Raw genomic sequence first — 16,871 nt, forward strand, 5'->3', positions numbered from 1 at the left:
TCTCCTCTTCCTCTCTGTATAACACCCACTTGGGTGATGCCTCAGCAGCTCTGGGCACCAGAAGACTCACCACACCAGTCATCCTCATTATGAACCCTCTGCCTCAGCACTGCTGTATTTCTGTATCTCCCATTCCTATCACGCTTCAGACGACTCCTCAAATTATGTTCTCAAAAGATCTTGAAGCCAGGTGAAACAAAGAAGATGGTACTGTGTCCAGATGCATTGTTCAGACAAAAGCTAGCTAGCCAAGCCAAAAAGTGTTAACCTGTCAGTCAGTCTGAAAATCTGTGGCTCAAAAAACGCCAGATATATGCAATAAAAACTTGATGTTATCAAATACAAAAGAGCTGATTTAAAAAACAACAATTAAAAAGTAAAAAAACAAAACATGTACACATTTACAGGAGCTCTGTGCTAAGGCTGCTAATAGGGCGCCATGGTGACTATAACGTGACCATAAACATGTTATCAGGCTACTGCTTGATGTCTTGAAACGAGCAGCTGAGCAGCATACACACACAACATCTAAACAAGTCCATCTAACGTTACACTATTGAAGTTGTAAATGTTCTAGGGTCTTCTTCTTGTGAATTTCCCGGCGGATTAGACGGTTTTCGTGTATTGCTGCCTTTCTCAGTTGGGCATTCCACATTGTAACAAAACAAAACATTTAAGGGAAAGGGGAAATGGGAAAAACTTAAGTTGCACCGCCATCTAAACCTGCACCTAAACACTATCCCCCAAAACCCACCACCCCATCCCATTACTTGACCCTAAACGATCCTACACCAGGCCATAGGCTGGTGGATAGAACCCTTTTTCTCAAAACTTCCTGTAGATCTTCTGCACTAAAATCTCTCACACTCAAATCTTTCCCTCCCGATGCAACTACCACATCTATCGTCTGTGATTTCCGCTCCATCAGTGCACTACGTTGATCACCGTGGCTATAAACGCAAGAAATCTAACCTTACTAAAACAGCCTCTCTGGGTCTCACTCCTGAAGAGTCTACTCAATGAGGGGCTCCCAGTCAACTCACTCACCCTTTGGCTATCTTTTATACTCTTCACCGCCTCACCACTCTGGCAATCTCAACCTGTCTCTCTCTCACAGGGCACTTCGGATCCCAGCTACATGGGCACCCCCACAGTTGACACACAGTGCTTTCTTTATTCCACCTGTACACTCTCTATGACTATGCCCTCCTGCAAATTGCTCACATTGTGGGATCTCCCTTTTACATACTGCTGCAACATGTCCGAATCCTTGGCACCTAAAGCACCGAAGCAGGTTCGGAACATAGGCCCTCACAGAATAGCAAATATAACCTAACCTGACCATATCAGAAGAAACTCTGTGTCAAAGCTCAAGACAGACAGAGCATTTGTTAACCACTCAACACAGAATAGCCGAATGTGCACACTTCATTTGAAATCGTTTGGAGAATAACCTTTCTATTTTATTAAAGCTATGTTCAACTGTATTCTTCATACTATAAAATAAGAAAAAATAATGCCACAGAATTCTAAGCACATCTTGTCTGCTAAATTAACTAATATAGCCCACAGCCATATGCCATAGCCATATCAGGGCCTAACATAAGGACAAGTCAGAGTATGCTATTCTGTTATTCTGAAAAAGACTGTCTAAAATAAATAATGGATTTATTTTGATGGTGTAGGCTATATTAATTGACTTATACTTTTTAAAAACGTAGATGTTCCAAAGGTCTGCATCAGTGGCTTGTAGGCTATGCATGGAAGCCAGGAGATGCTAAACATGTTTATGTTAATTAACTGTCAATTACCATGAGACCGGCAGTTATTTGCTTGACAAAATGTCATAACCGCCACAGCCCTACTCCTACTGGTCCAAAACCATCTCTGGTAGAAATCTCAGGGCATACATTGAAAGTCTCCCCTACACCCGCCACTGCAGGTAGGCCCACTTCAACCTGGACTGGCTCAACCTCAGAGCGCTCACCACTGCTTTCGAACTTCCTTTCTCAAGGGAACACGAAGACCTATAAGTCATATTACTTGGTTTGTAATCCTTGTTAAGTATCTTGCTAGCTGGATCGAATTTTCCGTTAGCTAGCCAGATAAATGTTGAGCAACATTAGCCAACTTAACTGATCAAATAACTGAGTTTATGGTGTGAAAATTAGCTGGCTAATAAAGTCCGACAGCTAACGTTAGCTAGCTAACGTTACAACATCAGATGAGCTAACGCTAGTAACCTAACCAATTCTCTATAGTATTAACTGGTATATGACTCCTTGATGTTACCTCAAAGTTATAACGTGTTAGTTGCTTACTGGACCCTGGCAATCTGTGTGAAATGTTAACTAGCTAACAAACTATCTGTGAACTAATGTTTTCCCTCTACAGTATGTGGTTAATTTTCTGAATGAGAGAATTAGGTGAAAATGATACATTACTTGTTAAACAAGTGGATTCAGGGATCAAGTGTAGCTGGAGCTGGGCCTGGCTTAAGCTGGATGCCACTATATCGGTGAAAGGAACACCACACACTTTCCCTCTTTCCCACTTTTTCAATATAGTGGATAAAAAGGGTGTATTCTCTGCCTGAAAAATATAAATTATGCCAACAAAGGGTATCATGCTCTACTGGTACATCGTAGAACCGATGTCCACAGGCAGAAAGTGTACAATGTAATAATGTGCAGTGTAGCCCGAAGATATTGCCTTTGTTTTATTGAACTTGACAGTAACATCTGTGTGTGAGTGAGGGGGGATTATTACATTGTTTACTCAGTGAATGTTATTTTTGCACAGATGTAGCCTTGTGCACTTGATCGATGTCTACTATAGTGGCCACTATAATAGAGCAAAAAATAGAATGCCTGTTTGTTTCATTCTATTTCTGCTTTAAGAAGTTTTTTCCCAAGTGCAATATTTAGATGTGTGCGGTCACAAGCGGTCTATTATAAATGCTGTCATGGCTAACTGCAATATTAGTGTATTGTTTTTTCTCAAGACTTGAGTGTCATTTGCAGTAAAGTCTAGGCAACAAATAACATTGGATTGCTATCTTTAATTTAGCTGTGAGTTAGGTTTACATTAACCACTTTATTTTACACACAGAGACTGATCATGTAGATCATATTCTTTGTTGTTTAATTAGTAAAAACCTGCATTTCCCCCTAGCAGGGATTTTTTTTTACATTTTCACCTTTTTGGGCCCTCACCAGTTTGCATCCCTGCATATTCATCATCTCCAGCACCACCACAACATCAACATGTGAAAATGGCACCTTTCTATGTTTGAGGAAAAAAACAAGAGGAAGATAAGTGTTTCCAGTGACATTGGTGTGCATCGTGTGATTTTAACCAATTATGAGTAGGCATTGACTACTAATTGTCTACTAATTGGTTGATTATGTCATTGGAAATGCTTCTATCTTTTTTTACTACAAAACATAGAAACACTCCATTTTCACATATGTTGATGTTGGGTGGTGCTGGAGATGATATGAAGTTGAGCAATTTAGAAATGTCCCTTTAAAGGGTTATGGTTAGGTAAGCGTTATGCTTAAAGTTAGAGTAGGGGTTAAAGTTAGAGTTTAGGGTAGGGATGTCCCAAGGTTTTCTGATAGCACTAAAGTAACGTCGGGAGAGTGATGGGTGTGGAGTCAGGCACAGAGAGCAGAAGTTTCACGGGGAAAAAACGCTTTAATGTCCTCAGTAAACAGGAACAGGTACAAAAATGGGTGAAGCCAAAACACAGGCGCAACACAACCCAAAGACCACTGTTGCATAAACCGGACAGCGAAAACCCAAAATCAACAATATACCACCTACGTACAATAACAACAAACCTGCACAACCACAAGCGGGCTAAACAAACTTAAATAATACCCACCCCAAAACCCCAACAAGGAACAGGTGAAAACAATTAGACAAAAACAAAAGAAAAGGAAAAGGGGATCGGTGGCAGCTAGTAGACCGGCGACGACGACCGCTGAGCGCCACCCGAACAGGAAGGGGAGCCACCTTCGGTGATATTCGTGACAACTAACCCTTCCACCATAGCCAAAACCAAAAAGTCAAAATTGGCTACACAAAATCAAGTATGGGTAACTGCAAACATAGAGTGTCAAATCACATTTGATTTTATTTGACCTGTTTGAGTGTGTCTGAAAGTGGGCGTTGCAAAAGAAGTGGGTGGATCAACGGCGATGGGTGTAACATCAGCGCTTCAATATTGGTTAGACCGGCCACAGCCAGGTGCACCACGGGTCAGTTTAATGTTTACATAGCAGGTTAAGAGAACTACTGTTAGATTAGACTAGATTAGAGTTTAGTTGTCACATGTACAGGGTTGCAGATGTAATTACAGGGTACATTGAAATTCTTGAGCTCCGAGATCCAACAATGCAGGACAAAGCCAAATAAACAATATAGTGTTGGTCCCATGTATCATGAGCTGAAATAAAAGATCCCAGAAATGTTCTATATGCACAAAATGCTTATTTCTTTAAAATGCTAAAATTTGTTTACATCCCTATTAGTAAGCATTTCTTTTGCCAAGATAATCCACCCACCAGACAGGTGTGGCATTTCAAGAAGCTGATTAAACAGCATGATCATTACACAGGTGCATCTTATGCTGGGGCCAATAAAAGGCCACTCTAAAATGTGCAGTTTTGTCACACAACACAATGCCACAGATGTCTTAAGTTTTGAGGGTGCAATTGGCATGGTGACTTCAGGAATGTCCACCAAAACTGTTGCCAGAGAATTGAATGTTAATTTCTCTACCATAAGCAACCTCCTACATTGTTTTAGAGAATTTGGCAGTACGTCCAACAGGGCACACAACTGCAGACCATGTTAATGGTGTCGTGTGGGTAAGCGGTTTGCTGAAGTTAACGATATCAACAGAGTACCCCATGGTGTCGGTGGGGTTATGGTTTGGGCAGGAATATACTACGGACAATGAACACAATTGCATTTTATCGAATGGCAATTTGAATGCACAAAAATAGAGTGACAAGATCCAGAGGCCCATTGGGAGGCCCATTTCTTTTAAGGTATCTGTGACAGATGCATATCTGTATTCCCAGTCATGTGAAATCAATAAATTAGAGCCTAATCAATTTACTTCAAATGACTGATTTCCTCATATGAACTGTATCTCAACAAAATCTTAGAAATTGTTGCATGTTGTGTTTTTTTGTTTTGTTCAGTATATAATAAAAATAGATAATAACAATACAAATAATAATACATACATACTGTACACTACTGTGGACACCTGCTCATCGAATATCTCATTCCAAAATCATGGGCATTAATATGGAGTTGGTACCCCCTTTACTGCTATAACAGCCTCCACTCTTCTGAGAAGGCTTTCCACTAGATGTTGGGTTATTGCTGCAGTGACTTGCTTCCATTCAGCCACAAGAGCCTTAGTGAGGTCGTGCACTTCCACAACAATCTCGACAAACCGTTCTGTATGGACCTCGCTTTATCCACGGGGGCATTGTCATGTTGAAACAGGAAAGTGCCTTCCCCAAACAGTTGTCACAAAGTTGGAAGCACAGAATCGTCTAGAATGTCATTGTATGCTGTAGCGTTAAGATTCCCCTTCAATGGAGCTAATGGGATTAGCCCTAATCATTGAAAAACAGCCCCAGATAATTTTTCCTCCTCCACAAAACTTTACAGTTGGCACTATGTATTGGGGCAGGTAGCGTTCTCCTGGCATTTGTCAAACCCAGATTCCTCTGTCGGACTGCCAGATGGTGAAGCGTGATTCATCACTCCAGGGAACCTGTTTCCACTGCTTCAGAGTCCAATGACAGCGAGCTTTACACCACTCCAGCCAACGCTTGGGATTGCGCATGGTGTTCTTAGGCTTGTGTGTGGCTGCTCGGCCATGGAAACACATTTCATGAAGCTCCCGACGAACAGTTATTGTGCTGATGTTGCTTCGAGAGGCAGCCGTCACGCACCACACCGTCAGAGTGCCTACCTCCTCTGGGTAGGCCGTCAGCCTACTACTGTTGTGTGGTCAGCGAACTTGATGATGGACTTGGAACTGTGAGAGGCCACGCAGTCATGGGGAAGAAAAGGAGTACAGGAGGGAAATGAGGATGCGCCTGTGTTGAGAATCAGTGTCGATGAGGTAATGTTTCCTACCTTCACCACTTGGGGGCGGCCCATCAGGAAGTCCAGGACACAGTTGCATGGGGAGGAGTTCAGTCCCAGGGCTGTGAGCTTTGTGCTGAGCTTAGAGGGCACTAAGGTATTAATGGATAAGATGTTGTTGATGAACAGTATCTTCACATATGCATTCCTTTTGTCCAGGTGGGTGAGGGCAGTGTGCAGTGCAATGGCGATTGCTTCGTCCGTGAATCTGTCAGGGCTGTAGGCAAATTGTATAGGGTCTAGTGTATCGGGAGGGAGGAGGTGATGTGGGCTTTGACCAGGTTACTTTCTAAATGTAATCCATTACAGTTAATAGTTACCTGTCCAAAATTGTAATCAGTAACGTAACTTTTGGATTACCCAAACTCAGTAACGTAATCTGATTACATTCTATTAATTTTAGATTACCTTCCCCTTAAAAGAAGACAAAAATGCATGTTACCAATATAACGACATCTATTGCAGGATAAATCAATGTAAAAGTTTACATAGCTGGCCATATATGGATGTTACATTTTACTTTATGGGTTGGTTATGTAGGCTTCTTCTAACCCATCGCTTTCTACTACATATAATATAATACAATGAAATTATATCTTTACATTAAAAACAAAGTCTGTCAGAATTCCAGTCATTCCAATTAATCTTATGCTCCTTTATCTTCAAGAATAATACTTGGAAATATATAAGTATAGATTAGTCAAATTGTTTTACCTGAGCATGACCCCAAAACTAAGGATTTATTAGCCATGATGTTTATGATTTTGTTGTCTTAGAGGACTGACTGGGCTCATTGATTCGAGTTGAAAAATAAATGCTGCGATTATGAAAAATGGAATGCCATATTCTGCATTTGCTATGGGTCTATTGTTGACCTTTTTGTTGGTGACACTTTGATATCTTCATAATATGCAGCTGTTTAAAGGGCAAATCCACAGATGAAACAATAACAAAACGGACACCCCACATCTGGTTTGGTAAAAGCTGAGGGATGGGCCTGGAGAAATGTAACCACTCTCAGATTAATAGACAGAGCTATGGATGCAAGGACTGACCATCCATTATATAACAATTATTGTTTTAACCATGTTACATTTACAATGTTTACAAACATTGGAGTAAAACAAGCTTATATTTTGGGTTCTCGTGGAGTATGACAGTTGAACTAAACTCATGGCATTTATTTATTTGTAAGATATAATCTTCAAGAATCAATGTATATACATGTATATACATATGTATACATAATTTCTAAGACCAAAAAATGGATGTAGCAACTACAGATTGCCCCTTTAAGTCTATCAAAAGTTCGAGCATGTATCCATTAGGCCTATGGATTTTTTTTTTATCAGCATGAATTATATTGAGCAATAAAAGTCTCACTTTTATTCCGTAGGTTGGGATCCACACTGTAAAGCTGTTGCAAGAGTGCATTTTCCAATGGCTGTCCACCGATTTCAAAAACAATGATTGATAGGCAGCTTAAACTTCTTGAATTCAACCATTATTGGGTTCAAATACACATTTAGATTTGAAAACAGCCATCCACAACAACCACAATCTGTAAGGCGCAAGTAGCTAAATGAGAGAACAGCAGTGTGATTCACATCAATGCGCTATGTAGATATCACTGCTGTCATCCTTACCTCCAAGCGTTTATTCAAGTTGAATGATCTTTGGATGCCCACAGCAGTCGCACCATTGGAAGAAATAGATTGGACTGTAGCCTAGAAAAGCCTATTCCTGCTCTTTTCTCGTTATCAATCAAACACATTTGGTGTGTCATCATAGTGGTCTTTGATTTGTGGTCAGACTCGCTCAGGTGGAACAAATTTAAACTTGCACCTTTTTTCAATGTTGATTTGAATGTCATTGAGAAAACAGAGAAGTGTTAAATATTATTTTTCCTTTCCGAATTTAAAAGTAATCCTTGAAGTAATCATCTACTTTTCCAAAAGTATCTGTAATTCAATTACAATATTTTTGATGGTAACGTAACGGATTACAGTTAACGTTTTTTTGTAATCCCTTATATGTTAAGGATTACATGTAATCCCTTAGATGTTAAGGATTACATGTAATCCCTTATATGTTAAGGATTACATGTAATCCCTTATATGTTAAGGATTACATGTAATCCCTTATATGTTAAGGATTACATGTAATCCGTTACGCCTCATGATGATGGAAGTGAGTGCTACGGGTCGGTAGTCATTCAGTTCAGTCACTTTCCCTTCTGGGGCACCTGGATGATAGGTGGACATCTTGAAGCAGGAGGGGGGTAGCGGCCTGACCTAGAGAGCGATTGAAAATGTCAGAAAACACAATAGCCAGCTGGTCTGCAAATGCTCTGAGGGAGCGGCTAGGGATGCCATCTGGGCCTGTAGCCTTGCGAGGGTTAACACGTTTGAATGATTTACAGATGTTTTCAGTGGAGACCGTAAGTACGTAACCCTCATCCTCATGGGTTCTCCTCGTCTGCTCAGAGTCATTATTGTGCTCGAAGCATGAGAATAAAGTTTTTTAGGTAATCTGGTAGGGCGGCGTTCGTGTCCTTGACATGGCTGGCTTTCTTTTTGTAATCCGTGATCGTTAGGAGCTCCTGCCACGCCTCGTGTCTGACCCACTGAACTGCTCCTCCACATTGTCTCTATACATGTTTTGCCATTTTGATGAATCTGTATAGGTTGTATTTGTTTGTTTAACCATACTATTGTCCCCGGTCACCTTGCCATGTCTATAAGCAGCATCTCTCTACTTCTACAAGGCTGCCATCCATCTACGGTTTTTGATTCGGGAAAGTTTTGATAGACACTAATCGGTATCACATCATCTATGCATTTTTTTATGAATCCGTTGACTGAGTCGGTGTATTCATTGATGTTATCCCCAGAGGCGACCCGGAATGTAGCAGGTTAAGAGAATTAACTTAGCAGGTTAGGGTAATTAACGCGGCAGGTTAGGAGAATGAGGTTAAGGTTAGGAAAAGGGTTAGGTTTTGGCTTAGCTAAAATGGGTAGCAGGTTAGGATAATGAACATGGCAAGTTAGGATAAGAAGTTTAAGGTTAGGAAAAGAGTTAGCTAAAATGCTACAGTTGTCAAAAATCGAGTTGTATTGCAGCCCAATCAGCCACGCAAAACAGTCTTGTGTGGCAACAAATCTCCCCAATTATCTGATTCTCTTTCCATACACCCACTTCCCTTGTACCTCCCGCTTCTGTTGACACGCCCACTTTCAGACACACTCCATGTATGTATTTACTCATGACCCCCCAAAAAAAACATTGGTCTTAATTTAAGGTTAGGTTTACGCATAAAGTTAACAATGTGTTTAGGGTTAAGGCTAGGTTTAAAACACAATTTTAAGAAGAGAAATTGTGGCTATAGAAGCTAGTGACTACAGGGTGGAAGTGGTGAGGCGAGAGGTTTTACCCTGCCCAAAATCTGTCCATGAAAATAAGCCCACGAAGTGAGGAATTTTTGTATGGAGGTCAATGAGAGAGCGTGCATTTGTGTCAACAAAATTGCTAATTTGCTAGATCGAATAGAAGTGTCATAGTGGTTAGCTTGTTACGAATGCACTGATATAAGTGGATGCATGTGGCATTTCGGCAACTTTGAAAAATAGTTGCCATGGACGTTGCCATTGAGGGCTTTTTAAAGTAGTCAATTGGGTGGGGATTCCAATGAGTTGGGAGCAATCAGCCAATGCAGAACAAGAAAATTGACCACTTTAAAATGGAGATAGCCTCAATGGCACTGCCCATTCTGTCACAGATGCTATAATGGCACTGATATACAAAGATGGGTCCTATCTCTATGCCCTCTCAGTGGCTGGAATGGTCCCACCTTATCTTGCCTCCTCCAGCCTGCCTTCCATCTTTCAGGACATGTATTTTCATTGTTAAAGTGGTCACTTGACTGTCTTGTCACTCTAATTGATAATCTTTAGTGACGACCTGTCTGGTCCCACATGACTTCTTCTTCTTCAGTGGGTTTTTTCTGCGGTTGGCATCCAATGTCATTGCTGCATTGGATGCAGTGGGCCACAGACAGTGAGGAACTACCGTAAAACTTCAATTAATAGGCCAGGCATTTATTTGCTTCAATCACTGAACACAGTACCCAGGCGTCTTATTTCCTTAATGCACACAGTTTATGCTCCACATGTTGAAAAGACTACCACACTATTTGTTGTGACCAGTATAAACATTATAATAACAAATCCATCGCAGATCAGACTTGCAAAGACTAGGCTGCCTATCATACACCCTTGATTTCGCACTTCAGAGCTGTATCCATCTGACAGGAAACAGTCCACCTTTATCAATGGTTCATTTTCTTCCCCTAATGTGTTAAACTGTGGAATACCTCAGGGCAGCTGCCTTGGGCCACTTCTTTATTTAATATATACCAACGACCTTCCATATGCCTTGGTTGAAACTCAATCTACTATATTTGCAGATGATACTACAATTTATGCAGCAAGACAATCGGTTCAACAGGTACAGCAGGTTTTACAAGGAGATTTGTAGAATATCAGGAGGTGGGTTTGCCAAAACAACCTTGTTTTAAACACCAAGAAAACCAAAGTTATGTTGGTCTGTTCAACTAGGAAAAGGCCAAAACAGCATGGGATACAATTAAGTATGGGAGGAGAACAAATTGAAGAAGTGGCAGAAACCAAACTATTGGGAGTGCAGCTAGATAACTGCTTATCATGGTCGTCTCAAATAACTAATCTATGTAAAAAAATATATATATTAAAACAGCATGCATAATCAGAAGGATAGCTAAATATTTACCAGGAAAAATTATTCAGCAAATAACACAAGCATTAATTGAGAGTCAGGTGAACTACTGTTCGGTGGTCTGGGGAAATGCATCATCAAGTGAAGTTAGGAGGCTGCAGAATGCACAGAATAAAGCAGCAAGGATTGTTTTAAGGTGGAGATATGGTTCTTCTGTTGCAGTCATGCGCAGTGTTCTTGGTTGGTCATCAATCGACAAGGTCATTGAAAAAAACATGCTTATTTTATTTTATAATATACATCATTTAAAACGGCCAAGTTGGTAAATACTAGGAATAGATTGTCCACCATCTATGCGTTATCCAGACAGAAAAGAGAAATAGGCAAAAGAACATTTCGATTTTGTCACGTTCTGACCTTTATTTCCTTTGTTTTGTATTTATTTAGTATGGTCAGGGCGTGAGTTGGGTGGGCAGTCTATGTTTGTTTTTCTATGTTTTGGGGTATTTCTATGTTTCGGCCTAGTATGGTTCTCAATCAGAGGCAGGTGTCATTAGTTGTCTCTGATTGAGAATCATACTTAGGTAGCCTGGGTTTCACTGTGTGTTTGTGGGTGATTGTTCCTGTCTCTGTGTTTTGCACCAGACAGGGCTGTTTTTGGTTGTCCACGTTTGTTGTTTTGTAGTGTTCGTGTTTATCCTTTTGTTATTAAACATGAATCAATATAATCACGCTGCTTTTTGGTCCGCCTCTACTTCACCACAGGAAAACCCTTACAGAATCACCCACCACAACAGGACCAAGCGGCGTGATAACGGGCAACAGCAACAGCAGCGAAAAGAGGAATGGACATGGGAGGATGAATTGGATGGTAAAGGACCCTGGGCACAGCCTGGAGAATATCGCCGCCCCAAAGAAGAGCTGGAGGCGGCGAAGGCGGAGAGGCGCTGGTATGAGGAGGCAGCACGGCGGCGTGGATGGAAGCCCGAGAGTCAGCCCCAAAAATGTATTGGGGGGGGCACACAGGAAGTGTGGCGAAGCCAGGTAGGAGACCTGCGCCAACTTCCTGTGCTTACCGGGGGGCTGGAGAGACCGGGCAGGCACCTTGTTATGCTGTGAAGCGCACGGTGTCCCCAGTGCGGGTGCATAGCCCGGTGTGGTACATTCCAGCTCCGCGTATCGGCCGGGCTAGAGTGGGCATCGAGCCAAGTGCCATGAAGCCGGCTCTACGCATTTGGTCGCCAGTGCGTCTCCTTGGGCCGGCTTACATGGCACCAGCCTTGCGCACGGTGTCTCCGGTTCGCCTGCATAGCCCAGTGCGGGCTATTCCACCTCGCCGCACTGGCAGGGCGACCGGGACCATTCAACCGGGTAAGGTTGGGCAGGCTCGGTGCTCAAGAGCTCCAGTGCGCCTGCACGGTCCGGTCTATCCGTCACCACCTCCACGCACCAGCCCTCCGGTGGCAGCCCCCCGCACCAGGCTGTCTCTCCGGCTCATCCTTACAGGGGCTCCCGCCTGCCCAGCGGAGCCGGAGCATTCCTCCTCACCAGCGCTGTCGGAGTCTCCCGCCTCTCCAGCGCTGCCAGAGCCTTCCTCCTCTCTAGTGCAGCCGGAGTCTCCCGCCTGTTCGGCGCTACCAGAGCTCCCGCCCCTCATTCCAGAGACACCAGAGCTACTCAGTCCAGCGCCGCCTGAGCCACCCGTCTGCCCAGCGCCGCCTGAGCCACCCGTCTGCCCAGCGCCGCCTGAGCCACCCGTCTGCCCAGCGCCGCCTGAGCCACCCGTCTGCCCAGCGCCGCCTGAGCCGCCCGTCTTCCCAGCGCCGCCTGAGCCGCCCGTCTGCCCAGCGCCGCCTGAGCCGCCCGTCTGCCCAGCGCCGCCTGAGCCGCCCGTCTGCCCAGCGCCGCCTGAGCCGCCCGTCTGCCCAGCGCCGCCTGAGCCGCCCGTCTGCCCAGCGCCGCCTGAGCCGCCCGTCTGCCCAGCGCCGCCTGAGCCACCCGTCTGCCCAGCGCCGATTTTTTATAATTCAATGCACGTTTTGTGCACAAAGGTGATGACTAAAGTGTCTTATTAGGAATTTTCAAATCAGACTTATTTGTATGGCATTGTAAGGAAATTGTCTTTCTGTGCCGGGTGTCAGTTAAACTGCAGTACGGAAGAAGAACTGTAGGAGCAGTCAAAACTGTGCTTCGGCCTTAAGTGTCTCCATTCCACTGCTCCTGTTGACTTTTGCCTCTGCCTTGTTCATTGACACTTCAACATCCACCATAGCCACGGGAAGTAGGGGTTCTGCAGCAATCCCTGATAAATCCCAATGAATTTTTTTTTTTTTATAAAATATTTTTTCTTCTTCACCAAATTAGTGCACTAGGCCTTTCTTCCTGTATGAGCGGAGAAAAATACTTGTCAGCAGAGCTGGGAGAAAAGTGTACTGATGGTGTTCTGAGTGATGGTTTACGACACCTGTGGTGTATGTGTAGCAATGGCGGATTAACATTAAAACTCGTTATCTATGATTGATGGTGCTGGTTGTCCTTGCTCGCTGTAACTAACAAAGTAATACATGGTACCAGGAGTGGAAGTTGTGTTTTTTCTGTGAATGTTGGAGTTTATGGAAGTGCAATGGATGTAATCAAGCCACCAGAGGCTTTGAGCCTGGATGGGAATGTGGATGCGAATTGGAAAACATTTCGGCAGCGGTTGTTGCTGTATATGTCTGCCATTGGAGTTACAAAGGAGTCGGGTGAATGTAAAGTTGCTCTCTTACTATAGCGGGAACACAGGCGATCGATATATTCAATACCTTCACGTTTGCAAATGAGGATAAAGACCAGTTTGCGGAGTTACTGGATCAGTTTGATGCATATTGTTCACCTAAGAAGAACGAGACATATGAACGTTATGTGTGAACGTTTTTCTTACTGATTTGAGATTAAATTACACGTCTGTGCTTTTTGTAGACCTAACCTCATCTCCGCTTCGAGATCAGATTGTGTTTGGTATAAATTATTCCAGAGTTAGATTGCCACAGGACAGTGAGTTACAGTGAGCTGGCACAATTGCCTGTTAAAACCTTTAGCTCCACACCGGCAAACACTGCTATGGAGGTGGAAAGCGCATCAATGGATTTTGTAGATTAGGACACAAGGGGGCGCAATGAGCAAAGGAGCCACAAACAATATGACTTTGATCAAAGGATTCACAAACAATATGATTGTGACAGGTGGGGCACCACACCAGGCACCAGACCAGGAAGTATCCTGCCTTTGGGAAATGTTACTACAAGTGCAAGTGAGAAAATATTTTTTTTGAAATGTGTTTTACAAAGGACAAGTATGGGAGACAAAATGTTCACACCATTGAAATGGAGAATGAACAAAGTGATTTGTTTGTGGGCACTGTGGAATGCGTGGAGGATGGGCAAGAACCATCACAGGTCCTTACTGTAGTTAGTGACCATTGGGTTGTACAATGGTACAATTTTGACCTTAAAGCTGGATTCAGGAGCTAAAGCCAACCTAATCAATATGAGGAATTGTCATGAGTTAAAGCACAAACCAGTCGTCATGCAAAAGGCTGTGGCTCTCAAAGCGTACAATGCCCAAGTAATTGAGACTAAAGGTTTGTGTCGATTAACTGTAAAAGGGAAAACAAGAAGCCACACACTTAATGTTTGTGATTGTACCAGAGGGGCATGATTCTCTTTTTGGGGGATACAGCATGTGAGTCGTTGGGCCTGGTTAAGCGAGTGTACACCATTAATGACTTTGACTGGCTGCTCAGTGTTCAACGGGTGACAAGTAATCAAAATGGTGAGGAGATTGCTCAAAGATATTCGGATGTGTTCACAGGATTTGGAGCATTACCTCTCCTTCACTCGATTACCCTCACAGAGAATGTCAAGCCAGTGATTCGTGCACCGCGCAGCGTTCCAGTGCCACTACGGAAGGATCTAAAGGAGGAGTTGGGAGGAATGGTGAAACTCGATGTGCTCGTGAAAACAGAGGAGAATACAGACTGGGTCAATTCCATAGTGTGTGTCCGGAAAAGGAACGGAGATCTTAAAGTCTGTATGGACCCCAAGGACCTTAATAAATGTATCAAAAGGGAGCAGTTTCAGATTCATAAGAGGGAGGAGATAGTGTGCGAAATGGCTGGCGCACATTATTTCTCCAAGTTGGATGCTTCAAATGGATTCTGGTAGGTGAGGTCGGATGCAGCCAGCACCAAACTGTGTACTGTCAATACCCCCTTTGGAAGATATTCCTTAAAGAGGTTACCTTTTGGCATAAGCTGCCCCTGAGCTCTTTCACAAGGCCATGGAAAGTGTCATTGAGGGGTTAGAGAGGGAGTTTGTGTGTATGTGGATGATTTTGTGTTCTGGGGGTCCATTATTCAGGAACACAATGAGCGGATGGAAAAGACTACAGAGGGTTCAGAAGCATGGTTTGAAGCTAAATCATATAGGAAAGGCATTCAGCGGGTTTTGGGTATGGTCAAGTTTGTACCAAATCTGTCAGCTAGAACAGTGAAATTAAGGACACTCCTTCAGGACAAGACTGAGTTCTCGTGGAACAGAGAACATGAAAGAGAGTGGAACAATATAAAGAACATTTTTGCTGAAGCCAGTGCAAAAAATTGTCAAACCTGAGAGGCCTACTAAGGTGTCCAACGGACTCCTCCAAAGATGGCATTGGAGCAGTGCTGCTTCAGGAGCATCAAGGTGTGTGGAAGCCTGTGGCTTATGCAGCCCCTTCTTTGACCGATGCTGAGAAGCGTTATGCTCAAGTAGAAAAGGAGTGCCTAGGGTTGGTCGTTGGTTGTGACAAGTTTCACTGTTACATTTGTCACCGAAGGTGACTCTAGAAACAGACCATAAACCCCTTATTCCAATCTCTCTAAATCTGAATGACATCCCTCTTCATCTTCAAAGGATGATGATGAAGTTGCAACACTATGATTTTCTTCTAAACTATGGGCCTGTGTCAACTTTAGTGGTAGCAGATGCCCTCTCAAGGGCTCCACCAGTAGTGGCCCAAATCAGCCTCAGTCAGGAGTCTATGGAGGAGGAGGAGGTTGCCCTGCATGTGGATATGGTCATGGAGTCACTTCCTGTTTCTGAGCAGCAACTAAGAAAAATAGCTGACGAGACCACAACGGATGCCATTCTTTGCAAGGTGATTCATAATCTGGAAAATGGCTGGCAAAAAGGCTCTTGTAAGCAGTACTTCCCACTAAGCGCAGAGCTGTCAATGGTGTGCTGTTGAAGAACAATAGAATGGTGATACCGACTTCAATGAAACAGGAGATGTTACAGAGAGTACATGAAGGACATCTGGGGGCTGAGAAATGTAAGAAAAGGGCTAAAGAGTCCCTTTAATGGTCAAATATAAATGCTGACATTGAGCAAATGGTGGGAAATTGTGACACGTCTCAAATGTCATTATAGACAGCCCAAGGAGCCCATGGTTATGGGAGAGGTACCCGCCTCATCCTGGGAGAAGGTTGGAGTCGACTTGTTTCACTGCAATGGTAAGGACTATTTGTTGACTATCGACTACTTGTCAAATTTCCCTGAAATTGCACTCTTGTCCAGCACAAGAGCAAAGACGGTCATTTTGCACTTGAAATGTTTTGCTAGGCATGGGATTCCCCTAGTGGTGGCTTCTGATAATACATGTCAGTTTGAGATGTTTGCAGAGCATTATGAGTTCAGACTTATAACCTCTACTACGCTGTATAAGTAACGGAAAGGCTGAAAAGGTGTGCAAATCTTGAAGAGACTCTTAAAAAAGGCAGCAAACAGTGGGACTGATCCATACTTGGCTTTATTGTCTTACAGAGCAGCTCCCTTGGAATGTGGCCGGTCACCTGCAGAACTCTTAATGGCCGCAATAGAGAAAACCTTTTGAGAACACAGGATGCTCAGGACACCAGC

The sequence above is a fragment of the Oncorhynchus mykiss genome, chromosome Y (assembly GCF_013265735.2).
Source record: "Oncorhynchus mykiss isolate Arlee chromosome Y, USDA_OmykA_1.1, whole genome shotgun sequence".
Classification (NCBI taxonomy): Eukaryota; Metazoa; Chordata; class Actinopteri; order Salmoniformes; family Salmonidae; genus Oncorhynchus; species Oncorhynchus mykiss.